We start from the raw sequence: 19,006 nt of genomic DNA on the forward strand, positions 1-19,006 counted from the left end.
CATACATGTATCAGTGTAAAATGTTACGAAATGTGTATATGTATTATACAAACTGATATTGGGACTACATTTCGTCGTACAAAATTCCTCTTAGGTTCAAATGTGTAAACAAACAAACACAATAATCAAATAATCAAATCAGAGTAGGGATGGGAGACGTTCAAAATTATCGATAATATCAATCGAAAGAAATTATCGATAATTGATTAATAATATCGTTATCGATAATTTAATAATTATCTATAATTATCAAAATATCGATATTTTGATATATATCTGAAAATTCATGATAATGTACCGATATATCGGAATATATCGATAAATATCGGATTTTCGGACCGAAATATCCATTTATCGAATTATCGATATCTTGATAATTATCAAAATATCAATAAATATCGATATTTTTTTGATAATTTTCGATAAAAAAGTCGATAATTATCGATTATCGATAATCGATAATTATCGATAATCATTATCATTATCGCCCATGCCTAAATCAGAGTAAAATATTTGAAAATTGCCGCTTATAATTCTGTCAATATGAACAATTTATTTGTAAAGACGGACACTGTTGGCGTAGCAATGGTTATTTTCACAACGCAGGCGAGAAAATAGTCATTTTCTCTCCTCATGAAACTTCGGAAACCTTTTTTTGTGAAAAACGTTGTTTTTAACTCGCTTCGCTATGGCCACAAACAACACCATAGAAATGCAATTTGTAACTTTTACTTACCAAGAAAATGATAAATGTCCGCTTTGCGCTGGCTGCAAACTTTTAGGTGAACCAAAACAAAGAGACAGCTGCAAAGAGAAAAATAGTTTTTGGTTCAACGAGGGAAGAAAAGCTGAAAATAGCATTTCGATGGTGTCGAAGATCGAGTTATCAGAAAAAATGCAATTTCCGACTTTTTCCAGAGTTTCAGCGAAGGGGTAAAAGGACAATTTTCTCGCCTGCGTTGTGAAAAAGTCTTGTTAAAGAGGTTAAAAAATAAACAAGATTTCACCTGAACTGTCATCAGAAAGAGCGTCAAAAAAACGACATCTTCTCACCGCATTTAAGTGAAGAAAATAAAGTAAATCACGCAGAAAGAATGAAAAAATATATCCAGCATATTGCGTCCATAGAAGGTTACGACAAAGATTTTTAAACAATGAATTCTCGGTTGCAAGACTATTCAAAATAAGCACAAATCTCTCACGCTATTCTCGTTTTTATTCAGATAACCATCAATTTCGAATATCGCGCTCGTCGTGACAACGTTGCTGCGTACATTTTGAAAGCGGCTCACAGCTTTTTATAATTATTCGATGTGCGAATGTGTGGGTGGACATCGATTTTATGTCACTTGACAGTTGACATGAAAAAGAGCTGTTGGATCAAATTGTGTTGTTATTGTTAGTTCGATATATGTTTTTAGTAATAAGTGAATTGAAAACTTTCTGAACATTCTTTCAAAGTGTGATCAAACCGTTCGAAAATTTTTATTGAATTTAAATGACAAATCGTGTAAGCATTGTTACAGCAGCAATATTTTTCCTCGAGTGTCGGTCGGTAAAGTATAAACAAAATCATCTGTGAACAAAGTTTTGTGTAAACAATTCGTGATAAGAATGTGGTATAATAATTCGCATAATTGAAAACAAAACCAAAGTGCTTGTATCAAATGATTGCAGAGGAACGTTTATTTCAAACTATTCCCGTCAAAAAGGCTAAAGGATATTGTCGGTGAGTTGCTCAAAAAGTCATTCAAAAAAACTTCCGGACCCTCAGAAAAATATTTCGGTTCAGACTTTCACGCAATTTGAAAATTAATCCAGTCTGAGGCTCAAAAGAAAATTAGAAAATTAAAATAAAAATCTGAGCAATTCCACCAGACGACGTGCATAACAATGAAAATTCTCAGAAACTGTACATTATCGTTGATCGATGTATCGCAAAATTTTACATAATAAAGTATAGAACTGTTAAAAGGACCTGCATTAAAAGGCAATAGAGTCAAGTTAACAATAGAGCTGCTAGGGTTCTAAAAGTTACACAATGAACCACAGTTACAACACTTTTATTATCTTTCTATTTGAACCGATAAAAAAAAAATTGATTTCAATCAACGAGTAATGAAATTTGAATTCAAGAGGTCGAGTTCGTAGGTGGGCAATATCGAACTAATTATCGAGTAGATTATTCCTAAAAGAGTTTTTGATTGGTTTTTAATTACACATTTTGGTTTGAATCGACGTGGAATAACATTTTTGGGTTCAAGTTCGTACGATGTCGGACTAATGATCAGCTGAGTTATTCCCAAAAGAATTTTTGCCTATTTTCTAAATGGGACGATAACTTTGGTATTTCTGACCCGATTTTGCTTCAGTGAAGAATCAAATTCATGAGGTCTGGTTCACAGATGAACAAAATCTATCGAATGTTCTGGGGGTTATTTCCGAAAGACAATTTCCTTGAATTTCCGATGGCCGATTACTATGGTAATTCTGAACTGAATTTCAAAACTTGTTCCAATCGCCGAAGAATGCAATATACCGATTGATGATTACCTGCACCACTGGGTCATTAGTAGACACAATACATAAATTGTTTTGTTTTGCTAGAGGGTTAAAAATACCGAATATCTTTTTGCTCAATTCCTGCGACCTTCGATGCCTTCGATTTTATTGCTTTTTTATAGTGGTTTTAAACGTATTGTACCGCTTTGGGCTTTTGCATTTGTATTTATTGGCCTTAATTTAGAGAATGGAGTTTTAAAGTTAAAATAAAAGAATAACATAACCTACCCTAATGACCTAACCCACATACAAGTATACTTGAAAAACGTTACGACTAACAGGAAAACAGGAAAATTTTATTTAAAAAAATTTCTTATTTAGCAGTCTCTATCGAAATCCCTTTAAAATGAGCTGTCACATCAAAAATTTGACCGTAGCTCAACTATGTTTTTGAATTATTAAATCTACCAATTTGCTATGAAAAAAGCCATCATCGGAAACATTAGTCACGGAACACGGAACGAAAATATCTTAATTCTGATGTTCCGCTCGAAAATGATTGAAAATTGTGGATTATTGGCCATTTGAAGTTTTTCCTCACCAGAGTCTAAAAATTGATTTTTCGGTGTCTATAGAAAACTGCAATTAGAATGCATGAAGAATATTCCTATATCTCTTCTGTCGGCGAAACTAATAACAGCACCCAGTTCACTATAACTATTTTGTGTGCTAACTAATTACAGCCAACATCACTAAAGCGGAATATTTTATAAATTCCTGAGAAATTCAACAACACATTTTTAGCATTTTTGGAATAATTGTTGGTTTTACTATTTCATGACAAGTCAGTCCTAGTATGTCTTGCTAAGTCACAACGAATCTAGTTAGTCCGTTTATATATACTACTCAATCTATTCGGTTGTCTATGAATAAACTCTTTATATTTTCTTTATCTTGTGTTGGCTTATTAGTCTCTGGAACCTGGAAAACCAACAATAATTTAGTGATTTTATTTTGCTTAACTTCACATATGTTTACCGATTACTTCAAGTTGTTCAATACAGTTTTTAGTGCGAATTTTCAGTTTATTCGTTTTCTTAAAAAAGAATTCAAAAATTACCCCGTTTCGTGACGTTTGCTGTTAGTTACCTGACAAGACAAGTTCTGAATTTAATTTGATATTATTCATATTATCGGAACTCTACTGTCAAGTTCCGAACATATTCATTTATAGATCGTATTTTTATGGTTGGTTAGTTAAAACAAGTTAGCACACAAAATTTGGCATGCGATCGCACTGCCATTGGTCCAAATTTTGAATTTTTTAAGTATTTCATTCCATGGCAACCCATGTCGTGATCCATTTCCCATTTTTCAATTTTGAAAAAGAGGACATTTTGGCATCAAAAAAGAGGACAAAAAGAGGACGCCTTCACATTCAAAAAAGTGGACGAAAAGTGAATTTCTGACGCGGAATTACAGCGACTATACATGCACTTTGGCAACTATTGTGTAATTCATGCTGAAAACAAAAAAATCAAAAATGCTCTGTGCAATATGCACTGAAATCTTCCTGATATTCTTTTGGATTCCTTCTCAGTGATAGCATCCACTTCATATTATATACAGACTTCGTTTTACCTTATCCTTGCGTGATCTTTGGTATCTCACACAATGCTACACTGTTTTTGTAAAATGACTAACTTTTAATTTAATGTATGAAAGAATGAGGTGGTAAAGAATGCGAGCAGAGCGAGCTAAAAAATTTTTGTGATGAAGATTTCGTTGTATTACCTTTCAGAGATTATCTGACAAAGAAGATTATTAGTTAATGCCGCGCAGCGAAATTTTTTTGTTCTTTAGGTATGAGCTGCATCAAATTTACTTAAAAAAGAAGAATACCTGAAAAAAAGAGGACAAAGAGGACGTCTTCTTCAAAAAAGTGATGTTCTTAGAATTTTTGTAAAAAAGAAGAGCGAGACGAAAAAAGAGGACATGTCCTCTAAAAAGAGGACGAATGGGACCCTATCCATTTGTCAAGCGAACAATAAGAGAATTTCTTAATCAATAGCAAGGCGTATTTTTATACGAAATCGATTTTCTAAAGATAAAATTGAGTAACATTTTGACAAAAAGAAATCACAAAATTACCTGAAATAACGTTACCAGGCTCAGGCTGAGCCTAAGATAATATTTTCCATTCAAAAAATCTTTTGGAAACAACTTAACTTTTCTAAAACTTACCAAAGGAAGATGTAAGATAATTCTGAAAATTATAGCGAACTTAAGACAACACCAAGGCCGATTTTTGGATTTTTTTTTTCAAAATTTCCAAAAAATTGCCAAATTTTCCAACAACTGCGAACGTCCAAAAACCGAATTTTTCCATAATTTCGAGCTGTTTTGGCAACTCCGGAGCCTTATGTTTTAGCCGGCTCTCAACGATTTTGTTTGATTATTGACGCTCTCATCTTTCAAATTAATCATGCTCGTCTTCATTTGAAACCTGATAGTGTCAAGAAATAATCGAGAGTCAGTTAAAACGCAAGGCTGATTCAGGAGTTGCCAAAACCGTTCCAAATGGTGGAAAAATTTGGTCCGCAGTATTTGGAATGTTTTGACAATTTTTTGGAAATTTTGGAAAAAATTTCCAAAAGAATTCCAAAAATAGGCCCTGGACAACACCCTAATACATAAACTGATTGAATCTGTTTAGTACGTATACGAAGATATAAACATCCTAATGATAAGTTTACCCAATTTACACCTTTGTACATTTGCCATCATCTTGACTTTTCCGCAATTGGGTTCTCGAGTACTTTTTCTTCGATCCGATGAAATTGTTGTTCTTATGATGAATTCACTAATTGAATGTGTTGCAATTTGCCATATAATCTTATTAGATAATGCAATGCAATGCCGTCAACTCTAAACATGATGAAAACCATGTTGTAGTTTTATAGTCACAGCTTATGCCATTTATCAAACCGAATAAAAATTCATCGATGAAAATATCCAGACCAAAGTTTACCTATCAATGTTTACGTAAAGACATTCAACCCATCATGTAAACAAAACGGTAACGGTTACATTCCGTTTTACTCCCATCCCTCATCTTTTTTGGTCGCAACAACAAAACCTGGTCTATATATAGTATACATTGTATATCCATCCAGCCCAAGCTGTGCCAATAATACGGACTATAGTTACAGCAAAATTTATAGCTTCACTTTGACGATATTCTTTTGTACTACATTTTCAGCATGAGTTAAATTGGGGCAAATTATCATATTGATTCGTTTAAAATTCATTGCGTCACACAAAAACCGTTACCTACGTGAATGTACTGCGTCACATTTTCTTTCCATTCCCCCAAAACCTATGCTCGATGCAAATATATAATGTTGTCCCGCTTAATGATATGGCAAACAGATAGATTTTGTTGGGAGGCACACATCATTGTGCAAAATGGACATGGGATGATGGTGTAAGTGGACCCCCATCTAAAAGGCAATTCTTATTATATTTGGTGATTCGTAACCTAAATTCGCTCGATCGAAATGTTTACCAACATAAACGCAAACATTAAAGTTATCCTTAAATTTGTAAAGTTGAGGCACAACAACATTTACTACGACGAACAACAGTCATGTTTATACAACATATAATATGAGCTACGTGCGAACCTACTCCACTAGCTATACAGAATGTTCCGAAATCAAAGCATGACGTCATTAATTGCATTGCTCGCCAAGTATGAGATACAATCATTGTCCTGCACATAATGGCCGTTTGTTTGTGTTATATACACAGACTCACATGAGTGCTACTATAAATGCTTCTAATGAATTTTAATGAATTAAAATCCATGTTTGCTCTTGAAATCCTCTTTCATCGGAGCCATTAAAAACGGAAAAAATCTGCTCCATCGTTCAATCAACAAACAAACAAAATATTGCCTCTTTTTATCGGATGGATACATTGATGTCGAAACGTGTATCTCTCTGAATAGGAATAGAAAAAGCTGATGGTAAAATGCTGTGCTCGCTTACATAACGAAAAACGGTTTTCATATATGGTAACACATCTCTAATGGGTATATCATTCAGATAACATTGAAAGCGAACGACGTTTATACGTTGAAATAAAAACATTACTGAATCATATCCTATTAGCTTTGAAGTGGAAGATTTCGTCTGATAAACAACGTTATGATGCTCTTCCCCAAAAAAAAGTAGAACTAAAAAACCCCAACGTATACACATCCGAATTGGTTTTATTGGCATCAAGACCATTTTATTTACACACACCAGAGAGGGAAAAGCGAATATTTATTTTAGCCAAATGATACAAAACGTTACCTTTGACATTAGATGGGGCGCAGAATCTGAGAACCGTGATGTAATAACCGACTATATTATTTCGCGATGTGGCTTCAATTCACCTCTCTCGGTGGCTCTAAGTTTTCTTCTTTCATTTATCCCCAGTCAGTGACGCGACTTGCATGTGAAAATATTTTTTATTAAAAATTCCATCAACAGAACAGAACTTGTTTTCGGTGTTCGGTGAAGAATTGTTAATATTTTTTTGTGCCATCGGATTTGCAGTGATATGGTGGGAATGTGTTGATTTTAACGGTTGAAGTGATTTGCGTAAATTTGTTTCATGCTTAACACTTACAACATTAGAGGTAAAAGGTGTGTATGGAAATGATTCGGAAACAACTTCCAAGGCAGACAAATTGACGAAATAATTTCTTTCGAAAAAAAAACCCGAAAGATTCTCTGAGTTCCCCCCTTCTATGTAACTCTGATGTTCTCCAAGCTCAACTGTGAACGTGTTTAAGTCCAAATTAACATTTTATAGGGGGCATTATGAGTATTCTAATTCAAAAAAGAAACCGTCAACAAAAGTGAAGAGCTGTGAAAATGTTGTTGAATTAACCACGGCTTATGTGATTATATTTCAGGCAAACCACCACAAACCATTGAAAAGTATTTAACGTTACAACAATAGGCTTTAATTGTAGACTGAAAGTTTGACGAAATAATGTTTGTTCTCGACCTACATTTTTTTTCGCTGGCTTAATTAAATTATGAAATTTATCTGATTGAAAATGGTGTTTATGACACAGAACTTGATGGAAATGTGACGACATTACAGAATTGATTACGATTAGTTCCAGTTTTCTTAATATAATGTCTTCAAATTGCATACTAACGATGCCTGATTAAACCTGATGTAAGATTGTTTAGACAAAGCTAAAATTTTCAGAATGCAACGAACCACTTGAATTTCAGGTCTGCGAACTTTATAGTGCTGGTAACAGTAAATCATAAGAAATTTGCGAAAACAGTGAGGTATGTAAAGGGAAAACAATCTGCAGAAATCGGACCCATTTTCCCTAGAGTCTAGGCCTTTTTAGATGGCATGTCCCCTTATTTCGTCTCGTTCTTCTTTGTTACACAAATTCTAAGAACATCAGAGCACTGCAAATGAGGTATCAATGAAAAGCTTAGACAATGTATGTTACGACTAGCATCTTAGGTTCACATTAAGCGTCATCAGTACCAGCCCAGACCTGTCTAAAGTTCACACAGATTTTGAAAAAAATTTCTTTCATTTTTTGCAAACATATATCAATGAATCTAATCAAACTAGGCATGACCCGAAAGTACTTGAGCTCAGCTTTCCAACGAGCCCACTCTTACCCGGAACGATCATTTATAACGGCCTAAAATTTCGGATAAAAAACAATATTTTCCAACTTCGAAGATCTTCCACCAACAACCAGGTGTGGCTCGAGACTGTGTGAGGCCTGTTTTGAGGTCTACTGGCAAAGACCTTTCAAACCATGTATATATCCATCCCAGACGAAGTGGGTCCGATTTTGATAGATGGATTTTCATAAGAATCCTCTCACTTTTTTGATGAAAACGTCCTCTATGTCCTCTTTTTTTCAGGTCTTTTTCTTTTTTAAGTAAATTTGATGCAGCTCATACCTAAAGAACGAAAAATTTTCGCTGCGCAGCATTAACTATTAATCTTCTCTGTCAGAGAATCTCTGAAAGATAATACAACGAAATCTTAATCTAAAAAAAAAAAAAATTCACACGCTCCGCTCGCATTAAAAGTATAAAATAGTGTAGCGTTGTGTGACATACCAAAGATCACGCAAGGATAAGGTAAAACGAAGTCTGTGTTTAGGTTTTTGAAGTGGATGTTATCACTGAGAAGGAATCCAAAAGAATATCAGGACGACTTCAGTGCATATTTGCACAGAGCATTTTTGAATATTTTTGTTTTCAGCATGAATTGTGGTGGAAGTTACGCAATAGTTACACAAAGTGCATGTACAGTCGTTGTAATTCCGCGTCAGAGATTCACTTTTCATCCTCTTTTTTGAATGTGAAAGCGTCCTCTTTTTCTCCTCTTTTTTGACGCCAAAATGTCCTCTTTTTCAAAATTCAAAAATGGGAACCCTATAAGACACATACCGTTCGTTAGAAGTAGTAGGTGTCCAAAGCTCACCAATTTTAAAGAATTTTTCTACAGGTAAGGTCAGTGAAATTTAGACATTAATTTTCTTCAGCTGGTCCACTCATAGAAACAGCTGAAGCGAATCCATGTGTAAAGATTATTGTCGTCCCAGTTCATTAACATACAACATTCTTCTACCAGATATTTAATCAAACAAAGTATGGGCTGAAACTCGTTGACCTTAGCATTAACATGAATACATTTATATTCCGATTGGACATGTGTAGCAGATTTAACACGAGACCAGGAAGACTCGTTTTTCCACTTTCGAAGACCTAACACAATTGATAGAGTGGATAGAAAATATCTGTGCCCTGTTTGGGATTCTAGGGACCGACACCTCTCTACAACTCGACCATAAGAAAAACGAGCCATCAGAACAGTCGGAGCGTTTGCTGCGACTGAGCCCCGTACAAACCCGTATATCTATTGCGTACGTGACCCTATTGCGTCTGTCACCCTACTTTGACCGTAAACCTATTGCGCCGGTTAATGTATTTAAAGTAAAATTATTATGGAATGTGTACATCTTAGAAATTGCGCATAGCGCAATTACGAAGCCCCGTACGACGTTCCTTTCAAATGAAAGAAAAATTTCAAATAGCCCTAAAATTTTAATTTATTGAGTATAATTACACATAGGGCCCTAGTACCGGCCTTAGTCCGAGGACCCAAATTTATTTTTTTTCAACTACATTCTATTCGGCTTTCGATTACCTTCTAAATTAAACAAAAATTACGACAAACGGATGAAATTTACTCGAGTTGTATGTAAAATACACATAGGGCCCTAATACCAGCCTTAGTCCGAGGACCAAATTTATTTTTTTTCAACTACATTCTATTCGGCCTTTGATTACCCTCCAAATAAAACAAAAAATACGGAAAACTGATGAAATTTGCTCGAGTTCTATGTAAAATACACATAGGGCCCTAGAAGCGGCCTTAGTCCGAGGACCCAAATTTAATTTTTTTTCAACAACATTCTATTCGGCCTTTGATTACCTTCCAAATGAAACAAAAATTACGAAAAACGGATGAAATTTGCTCGAGTTATATGTAAAATACGCATAGGGCCCTAGTAGCAGCCTTAGTCCGAGGACCCAAATTTAATTTTTTTTTCAACAACATTCTATTCGGCCTTTGATTACCTTCCAAATGACACAAAAATTACGAAAAACGAATGAAATTTACTCGAGTTCAATGTAAAATACACATAGGGCCCTAGTAGTGGCCTTAGTCCAAGGACCCAAATTTAATTTTTTTTCAACAACATTCTATTCGGTCTTTGATTACCTTCCAAATGAAACAAAAATTACGAAAAACGGATGAAATTTGCTCGAGTTATATGTAAAATACACATAGGGCCATAGTAGCGGCCTTAGTCCAAGGACCCAAATTTAATTTTTTTTTCAACAACATTCTATTCGGTGTTCGATTATCTTTCAAATGAAACAAAAATTACGAAAAACGGATGAAATTTACTCGAGTTGTATGTAAAATACGCATAGGGCCCTAGTAGCGGCCTTAGTCCGAGGACCCAAATTTAATTTTTTTTCAACAACATTCTATTCGGCTTTTGATTACCTTCCAAATGACACAAAAATTACGAAAAACGAATGAAATTTACTTGAGTTCTATGTAAAATACACATAGGGCCCTAGTAGCTTTTCACTTCTAAGGCCCTAACTCACGGTCCACTCACCCGATTTTAAAAAACTTTTTTTTCCTGGATTGGTATTGACAATACCTATCATTTGCCGTGTCATTTACATTTCCATCGTTTGTTTTGCCATAAATATCACCAAAAGACCTTAAATCACTTAGGTGGCCCTAACTCACGAAGGGCCGACCCGAATATGCCCATCTTCGAACTTAGCCTCACTATTTTGACTATCTTTCAGGGAAAAAAAAATTTTTGAAATCGGATTTGATTTACTCAAGATATCGACGTGACGGACAGACGGACAGACGGACAGACGGACAGACGGACAGACGGACAGACGGACAGACGGACAGACGGACAGACGGACAGAAGGACAGACGGACAGACGGCCCAAATTTTTATTGCGGATTCGTCATCTATGAACATAGGCAAACACTTTGCCCTTACCGTCTGCTTCGAATTCCATCAATTACACACGGCATCGTAATCCTATAAGCCCCTTCGTACTTCGTACGGGGCTAAAAAAGATCCAATTGTAGCTGGTTGGTCTTTAAAAGAATCGCTCAATCAGGTTGAGTTTATATCGTTCTCACAGTGATAATCACGCTGAAAATCTAGAGTCTGGAGATTTTTCGTATTTCAGACTATCTGCCTCTCCGAAGGGAAATCTAGTAAATCTTGTACAACAATCGTATTCATAACATAGTTGATTACAATTTAGCCGATGGCAAGCATTGCATCAGCTAAGTTAACAAATCTATTACTTCACATGATCTGATCAAAAAGATTCTTCAACCGCCCAATTCAAAATCTCTTACTTCATTAGTGTTAACATACATTTTGGTATAAAGGACAACATTGGGCGGATGTCATTCCTAATTTTGACGGTTGATCAATGTTGATGTCCATAACAGATGATACAGTTGTGCGTAAAAGATTTTTATCTGTCTCCGTCCAGTCGTCTGTAATATTCTATTAGTACGTTCGTTATCGCTACATTTCGCCATCGTCAACCCCAATGCCAATCCACTATCCTCTTAACTGTAGACTACTTCTATGTATACAGTCTAGTCCCATATCTACGACAATCGAAGTGCTTGTGGCAGTATGCAAATAATTATGAATTCCATTATTAAAGTTGCACTGCACGTCGACCTGCACGTATACACACCACTTCGCATTTCATTTAGTCATATGGCAATATTTATTTTGGATAATAAACAATCGGTTAGATCGCAACGGAACAAAAACGCAAAAATAATCCACAGGCACATCAACCTCTTAACGATTATTTACTTTTGCGAATACGACTCTATTTATGGTGAACAACATTGTTTTTTTGCATCATATCGTACACAACCGATGACGACTTTATTTCATGTTTTTTTTTCCTCTTGTTTCTGTGTACTTGTTCGTGTCTGCCTTCCGTAGTAATAATATGAACAACTAGGCCAGACCAGTTTCCATGTGGCATTTCGTACATTGTTGGTTTTTCCTTATCGATTATGTGGAATTACACGTAATCCTCCCATAAATATCAAGTTTATTTCTAAGGTTTCGTCGTTGTTAGACGACTCAAAGTATGAATTTATTCCGACGATTCTATTCCCAAATGAATTTATAAAAACTTAAAAGTGGAAATTTTCACGTTCACGTTTCATATACACATGCCACTCAATAATTATTATTTTTCATCGAAATGTTATTGGAGACGTTTTATGATTCGCTTTGGCCATTAGCCTATAAATATAAACATAAATAGTTCTCTCCCCCCATTTGATTGCATACCATCAATCGACTGTTTTTTCATATAAATATCTAAACCAATAAAAATATATCAAAGACAACCATTACGTCACAATTTGCCATTTTCGGCCGAAGCTTTTTACAGTTATGCTCATCCAGGAATCAACAACAACATCAAACGAAAGAAAAACCTTCCTCAAGCTCACTCGAATTGACGTCACACTTGAAATGATGTTGATTTTCTCCACTCCATCCATCTCTCTTCGCGATCGACCAAACTTACGGTGTGCTGAGCGAATTATTATTATTTTTTTTATCGGGAAGTGAAAACATTGCGCTGTTGTGTGCGCAAACGGTTGTTTAGCTTTTAAAATAAAAAATCTCTCTCTTGGTTTGTTGATGGTTCGAGGAGAGCCGATTGCTGTGTATCCATATCGGAGAGTAATGAGTCGAGGAAATTTTCATTAAAATCAGTTCCAAGGCAACCGTTAAATGACTCGGCCATAGTCAACGGGAAACGTGTTGCGTGCGAAAGAAGAAAGAAGAAGATTTTTTTCTTGTAATATTTTCAGTGCAAAAGCGAGTTTATTTCTGGAACTATTTGGTTTATACGTTCTCATCATCCCACTGGTTTTTTTTTCATTCATTCGTGTGTGATAAACAGTACCGACAAATCAATTTTGTTTTTAGTTTATCAAATGCAATCAATCGGAACCGATATTTGTGTTATGTATGGACGTGAAATTTAATTTTACTGTGAAACGATGTGAGTGAGTTGATATGTAATTCTTTTTTACGGTTCTCTCCTTAGCCAGTAACTCACCGAACATATAATTCACTTTTTATTGATCAACTTCATTCGACACTGGAACAAAGATATTGCCCTTTCCGAGTGTGACATTTTTTTTTGTTTGATTATTTTGCTCTGTATTGTTTCTGTTGTCTTACATCTGGCTTTGTGCATAAATTAATCAAAAGAAATATTTTTTTCTTCATTTTCAATCACTTTGTATTTCTCATAAACGTTCAAGTTCATTACAAGGTATTGTGTTCATGCACCTAAACCATTTTGTTCGACGTCTACGCTTACAACGAGCGATTATAAGGCAAAGTGGTTTTTTTTGTTGTATCATTTTTTTTTGCTACACAGACCATAATATACCGTGTACATGTATACAAAGAGATGAATGCCAATTTATATTTTACTGCGTCTATTAGAATAATGATAACGTTCATTCAAATTATTATGTGCCCAAATTGATTCATTTAAGAATGAATTGAATTTTGCGTATGCATTGACATTGAGACTCAATGATTGAGTCAAATGATCGTGTAGAATTGTCGTTATCTTAAAGGGAAATAATAAGAGAAATTAGATTGTTGTTTGGATGTAAGCTTCTTGGTCGGACCAAAAATATGAGTACTAATAAACAGCTAGATAAAAATTCAATTTTCAACAATAAAACATTAAATATGATTAAGTAAAATACGAAATGCTAGATATGATATAATTAGTGCCAGATAAAAAACGTTACGTTCTAGATAAGAAATACATAATAAGACCTAAACGAATTTCAGTCAAACAGAACGCTGTTCTATAATTGAAATGACGTACCGCTTTTCTGTCGCATTTTTTCCTTAAGAAAGCTTAATCTGTAAAAAGGACTTATCAATACTTTTTAGAAAGCTGATGACAGATTGAATCCAATAAGATTCACATTCCGGAGCCTATTTTGATGAGTTACAAATTCTTAAAATTCCGAGAAGCTCTCAAAATTCTTGAAAATATCCCAAAATTCCTAAAGTCACAAAACAAACATAGGTATTTCGATAAGCGATCTAAGGAGTGAATATAGCGTAAACCGTTTCTTACAGGCGCTTCACGCAAAAGTGAAATCCAACAGTTTTGAATTTTGTTCTCATATAAATTTCGTCAAACGAATAAAAATCTAGATTGCGAATTTTGGTATTTCGTTGCAAGTCGTGTTCAGAAAATAAAAATCTAGACTTTCATTTGTTAAACACAATTTTTGTACACTCACAACAAATCACAATAATTTTCAAAATCCGGAAAATCTAGATCTTCACTTGTTAAACAAAAATTTTCAGATTTTTGGTGAGTACCCTCCGTATCCCGAATACCTGGAAACTGCCATTGGGGAATGTATGTGATTTTTGTAAACGGAAAATTTTGACTCAGAAACCGGATAGTAAACATTATTTGCTAATATCAGCAACCAGATTCGCAAGAAGTGTGATACTATAAACCTTTCAGACAATTATAATAAGTTAAACAGAAAACAGTTAAATCTGTTACTTCTCTTGTTCAATACACATCCAAGCATTCTAAGGAAAATCTATTACTTCATTCGTTTGAACATACAATTCAATAAATAGGACCACATTAACCAGAGAGCGGTAATCGGTTATTTTTGGTAATTTTTTGTTGATAACTAATGATTAGCCGATTCTGAAAGATTAATAGATTAAGACGTAGCAAAACGTATGGCAGTGGTTTTTTCTTTCGTACCTGACAACCTGACAAATCTTAAGGTTCCTTTAATTAATCGCATCGTCAAAATCACTCAGGGTAATTGCATTCTATTTCTTGCATCCGACGATTTGATTAAGTGGGCGTATCCTTGTTCCGAGGACTGATTCCATTGGCACAGAGCAGTTTATAGTTCATGATTGATCTATCTGATGAACCAATAGCATTGACTAATCGTTCACGATTGGGAAATATCCTATAAACACTGTCAACTCTGGTAGTCTAACTCGGTACGTTACATGGTTTTGCTGTTCCGATTGAGTTAAATGGACTCTTCTCTTAGGATTACTCTCAGATTTGGTTCCCCATTAAACTGGCTATTATTAGCACAGCTAAATGCAGTAAGTCCAGTAGGGTGCGAAATATCACCTTTTAAAGTTTATCAAAATTTCTGGCCTTTGGCTAAAATATTCTTTTTGATATTTTCTAACAATGATTGAGGACATGTCAGATAACTGTTCTTGCTCTGTATCCCCTTGACAGTACCTATCCAATGAACTGCCACACATTTATGTCCATAGTCTATAGCGGCAGTAAATCATGCACATCCTTCGACTTTTGAACCCTTACCTAAGCGTATATAAAAATTAAACGATTGCGGTCTTAGGCTATTGGGACCAAGTGCTTAAGCAAACCGTCGCTAGAAAATAGCTCCGACGGAGCGTGGTCCACGTTCAAAAATCCCTCAATATAACATTGTCTAATTTTTTCGGAACACTTTTTCCGTTACCCTATTGACAGACGATGGTAATAGGTATTCTAAAAATGTAGTACAAATATATGGCAAGATTAAAAGTATGTATTTCTCTCAGCTGATATGTTATCATCATCTTAATTACTATTACCCGAATATTTACTCGCTTCGTATATCTAAAATATTACATGCTTTGAATACGGAATGCAGATGTAGTCGCAGGCCCGGACTGGCCGTATGAAGCTACCTGGAAAATTGCAAGTGCGCCGTTAGTAATTTAAATTAATTTGCTATATTGTCGCCTTTGAAAGGAGCTTTTTGGTGGTTTTTCTTCACTTTCAGCGCTTCTGTCTTTTATTGTAAAGTCTTCGGTAGAAACCACAGGAATTAAATTAAATGACAGTGTCGATTTTCCGGCCGACGTGCAAACGAAAATAGATATTTGTCGTGCTTGGACACAATAACAAATTCCTTAAATAAAAACAAAAATCGAGCAAAAAACAAACATACACAATGCGTACCCACATGTGCATAATCATCGCTTTGATAAATTTCCGGTTGAGTAAAGTTTTACCAGTCAAACAGCCAGACTAATTTGTTCCCATGCGTTCACTATACACAACCCATCCGACCCTCTGTTGTTGTTCAAACTCTTTACACGAATTGTTATTATTTATAAGCACAAAATGACCTGAACATTTTTTGTTTGGTTTTTCGTTTTAAATGGAAACGAAAATTGGCTGAACAACAAGTGGTTTTTACCTTAACTCTCCAATGACCCAATAACACCGGCACGCAATCTCCTATGTCATGGCATTGTCATTTATGCATGAATTTACAAAATTGACCGAGCTGAGAATACATGCGATTTATTAGTTCGGCGGAGAATTTTTCATTTTGCCGGGCGATTTCAATTACATTAATGACGATGGCAAACATGATTAGAATCCATTAATTATGTCCCGGAAGTTAGTTTCGTTGAACGGTTTTTTTTCTCTCTCTCTCGTATGAACGTGGTAATTTCCGATGGGATCTGATACGATATTTTATGGTGGTTAAGTGGTGGTATCGAGATGCAAATTAAGGGATGATGTTTGGTTTCCGTTGTGGGAAGTTACTTATGATAGGCACTTTGTGATCAATTAATTGCAGGTAATTTTTTAATGGCTTGAATGATGTACTCGATAATGTTGATTGCGACTGATAAGTTGAAAATTCAATTACTAAAGCATCCATCCACTCCTGCCGTTGTAATTTGTACGAATAAAAACGAGACCAGTAACCACAACACATATTATGATAACCTGAGCGGTGAATATTAAAATCCGCCATCCATAACCACGACATTAATTTATGTCGGTAATTTGTATTCGTAACCAACATTACCGTTCATGTTCGCATAATGAACGATGGTAATTGTCGCAATTGTTCTGCTCATCAACAATATCGAACTGGTACCTTCAATATCTGTAGTTTTGACAAATAATAATCTGCGTTTACAACCCACCAAGGATTTGGAACACAGAAACGGGTTGGCTCAGTTGCAGCGTATTGGCCTTCCACCAAGAAAATCCAGATTCAATACCGGTGAAGACAAATTCTCTATAGGGTCTTTCTCTGTTTAGCATAAAAATAAAGTTCCTAAGCATACTAAAGCTTCAAAATCTGGGTAGAGGGGGCGTTTGGTGCCCTCAATGAACACAGAAGAATGACAATGAACTCTCTCGACAAAAATCTGAGTCTAACTTTAGGCACAGGAACAATATCCTAAAAGATGGTTCGGAATGTGGTCCACTCACCAACCCGCAACAGCCAGCGTGGTGCTTTAAGGCTAAATACCGGTTCTCGTAACAGTGCTTTTGCCGGCAATGCATGCGAAAACTGTTCCCTCGATTCTTCATTTGACTTTAACCGATTCAATCAGGTTTGATGTGTTCACAAATCTAACAATCGATTCAAATCTACCTGCGGCTGAATTGTCAACTTTCACATTGTGGCAACTTAATCGAGTAGACGAAAGTAGACAAGTTTACCATTACGCTATTGAGATGTTACATAGTGAACTTTCGCTAAATTCCTTCTCAAAATTTTTGGCCTATAACCTGTTTAAATTACCCACCCAGCCTGACATCGTTGACAACCTGTTTAATTTGATTCGAATTCTCATGAGTGTTACAATCAATTAACACTGAATTAATTCATTATTACATGAGCACGACATGTCGTCCAAAACTATCAAATTATGGTTCACACATCGTTGTCTTTTTGTGTAACTTCGCTATGATCGAATGATGACATCAAAAGTCCATATCAATTGCCTAATTATCGCGTTACTGTTTATTGACATCAAACATAAAAATCATTAATGTTTTACTACTCTTTCCCATTTGCTTCACAGACAAATCCGTACAGTCAATCTATTCAATTCCCATTGCACTATGAAATTTCGGTGATTCTCATCCACATAATACACAAAACATTCCATAAAATCTCAATTTTACATTTTCCAATATAAATAATTAATGTTCGGAACACCAGCACCATACCATACCAGTGCTGGCTTCTAACACTGCATACATTTTATTATATTAGATACATTGAAGTGTGGCTTGAATTTGAGTTTACTTCGATTCCCATGTGTAAAATATAGGTGACAATTTACCCACGATATAATTTGTGTATAAATTTCATTTTATTTACTTAGACTACTGAAGCTGCACCTGAATGTAAATATTGGATTTTTGTATTACCATTTATTGCGTCAATAATTAATTTTATCAGCGATGCTTTATTATTAGAATGGAACGGAGGAAATTGTGTCGATTGTGAAGGGTTTGGAATACGCAGATGTTCGTTTTTCCATTGTGGGATTGGGTGGAATCGATGTAATCTCATTTCCGGAAATAAAAAGGTTCGCGTCTGTTGTGTAGGTCGAACAAAACCCTTGAATGTATTAATCCGTAACCAGTCTATGGTCGCGATGAAAAATTAAACAAATTGAATCTACACAGAAGATAGATGACATGCCGGGTTTCTACACGTGCAGAAAAATCTTCTGTTTCGCCTTAAGAGGAATCTTCATTTCGTACAATTGTAGCCTATATTTGGACGAAAAAATATTATATTTTTGATGATGCACTCGCATTCTTTTTGGAAGAAGTAAAAACAACGTTTGGTGTTGAAATGTATTAGTTTTGAAAAAAAAAATAGAAATGTTTGTGGCGATGTAACTAGGTCCGAGAAAACTCAAAATCTGTGTCAATTTTCGTGAACTATTAAGTTTTCATTGTTTTTACTTTTTCCAGAA

The 19,006-nt window shown here is 35.1% G+C and overlaps 1 protein-coding gene across 8 annotated transcripts in view; it reads left to right on the forward strand.

Moving 5' to 3' along the window:
• The first annotated feature begins 1,368 nt into the window (after nucleotides 1–1,368).
• Nucleotides 1,369–19,006, forward strand: part of LOC119076646 (protein retinal degeneration B) — a 30,764-nt gene continuing 13,126 nt past the window's right edge. For 4 of the 8 annotated variants that reach the window (XM_037183517.1, XM_037183518.1, XM_037183520.1 and 1 more), the window contains exon 1: nucleotides 1,369–1,729. The gene's annotated coding sequence lies outside the window, so the exon portion shown is untranslated. Of the gene's footprint in view, nucleotides 1,730–7,006; nucleotides 7,200–12,921; nucleotides 13,221–19,006 lie in introns of those variants that run through there. The other 4 variants (XM_037183514.1, XM_037183515.1, XM_037183516.1 and 1 more) reach the window with 4 other exon arrangements.

Source organism: Bradysia coprophila, unplaced genomic scaffold (genome assembly GCF_014529535.1).
Source record: "Bradysia coprophila strain Holo2 unplaced genomic scaffold, BU_Bcop_v1 contig_232, whole genome shotgun sequence".
NCBI classification, from domain to species: domain Eukaryota; kingdom Metazoa; phylum Arthropoda; class Insecta; order Diptera; family Sciaridae; genus Bradysia; species Bradysia coprophila.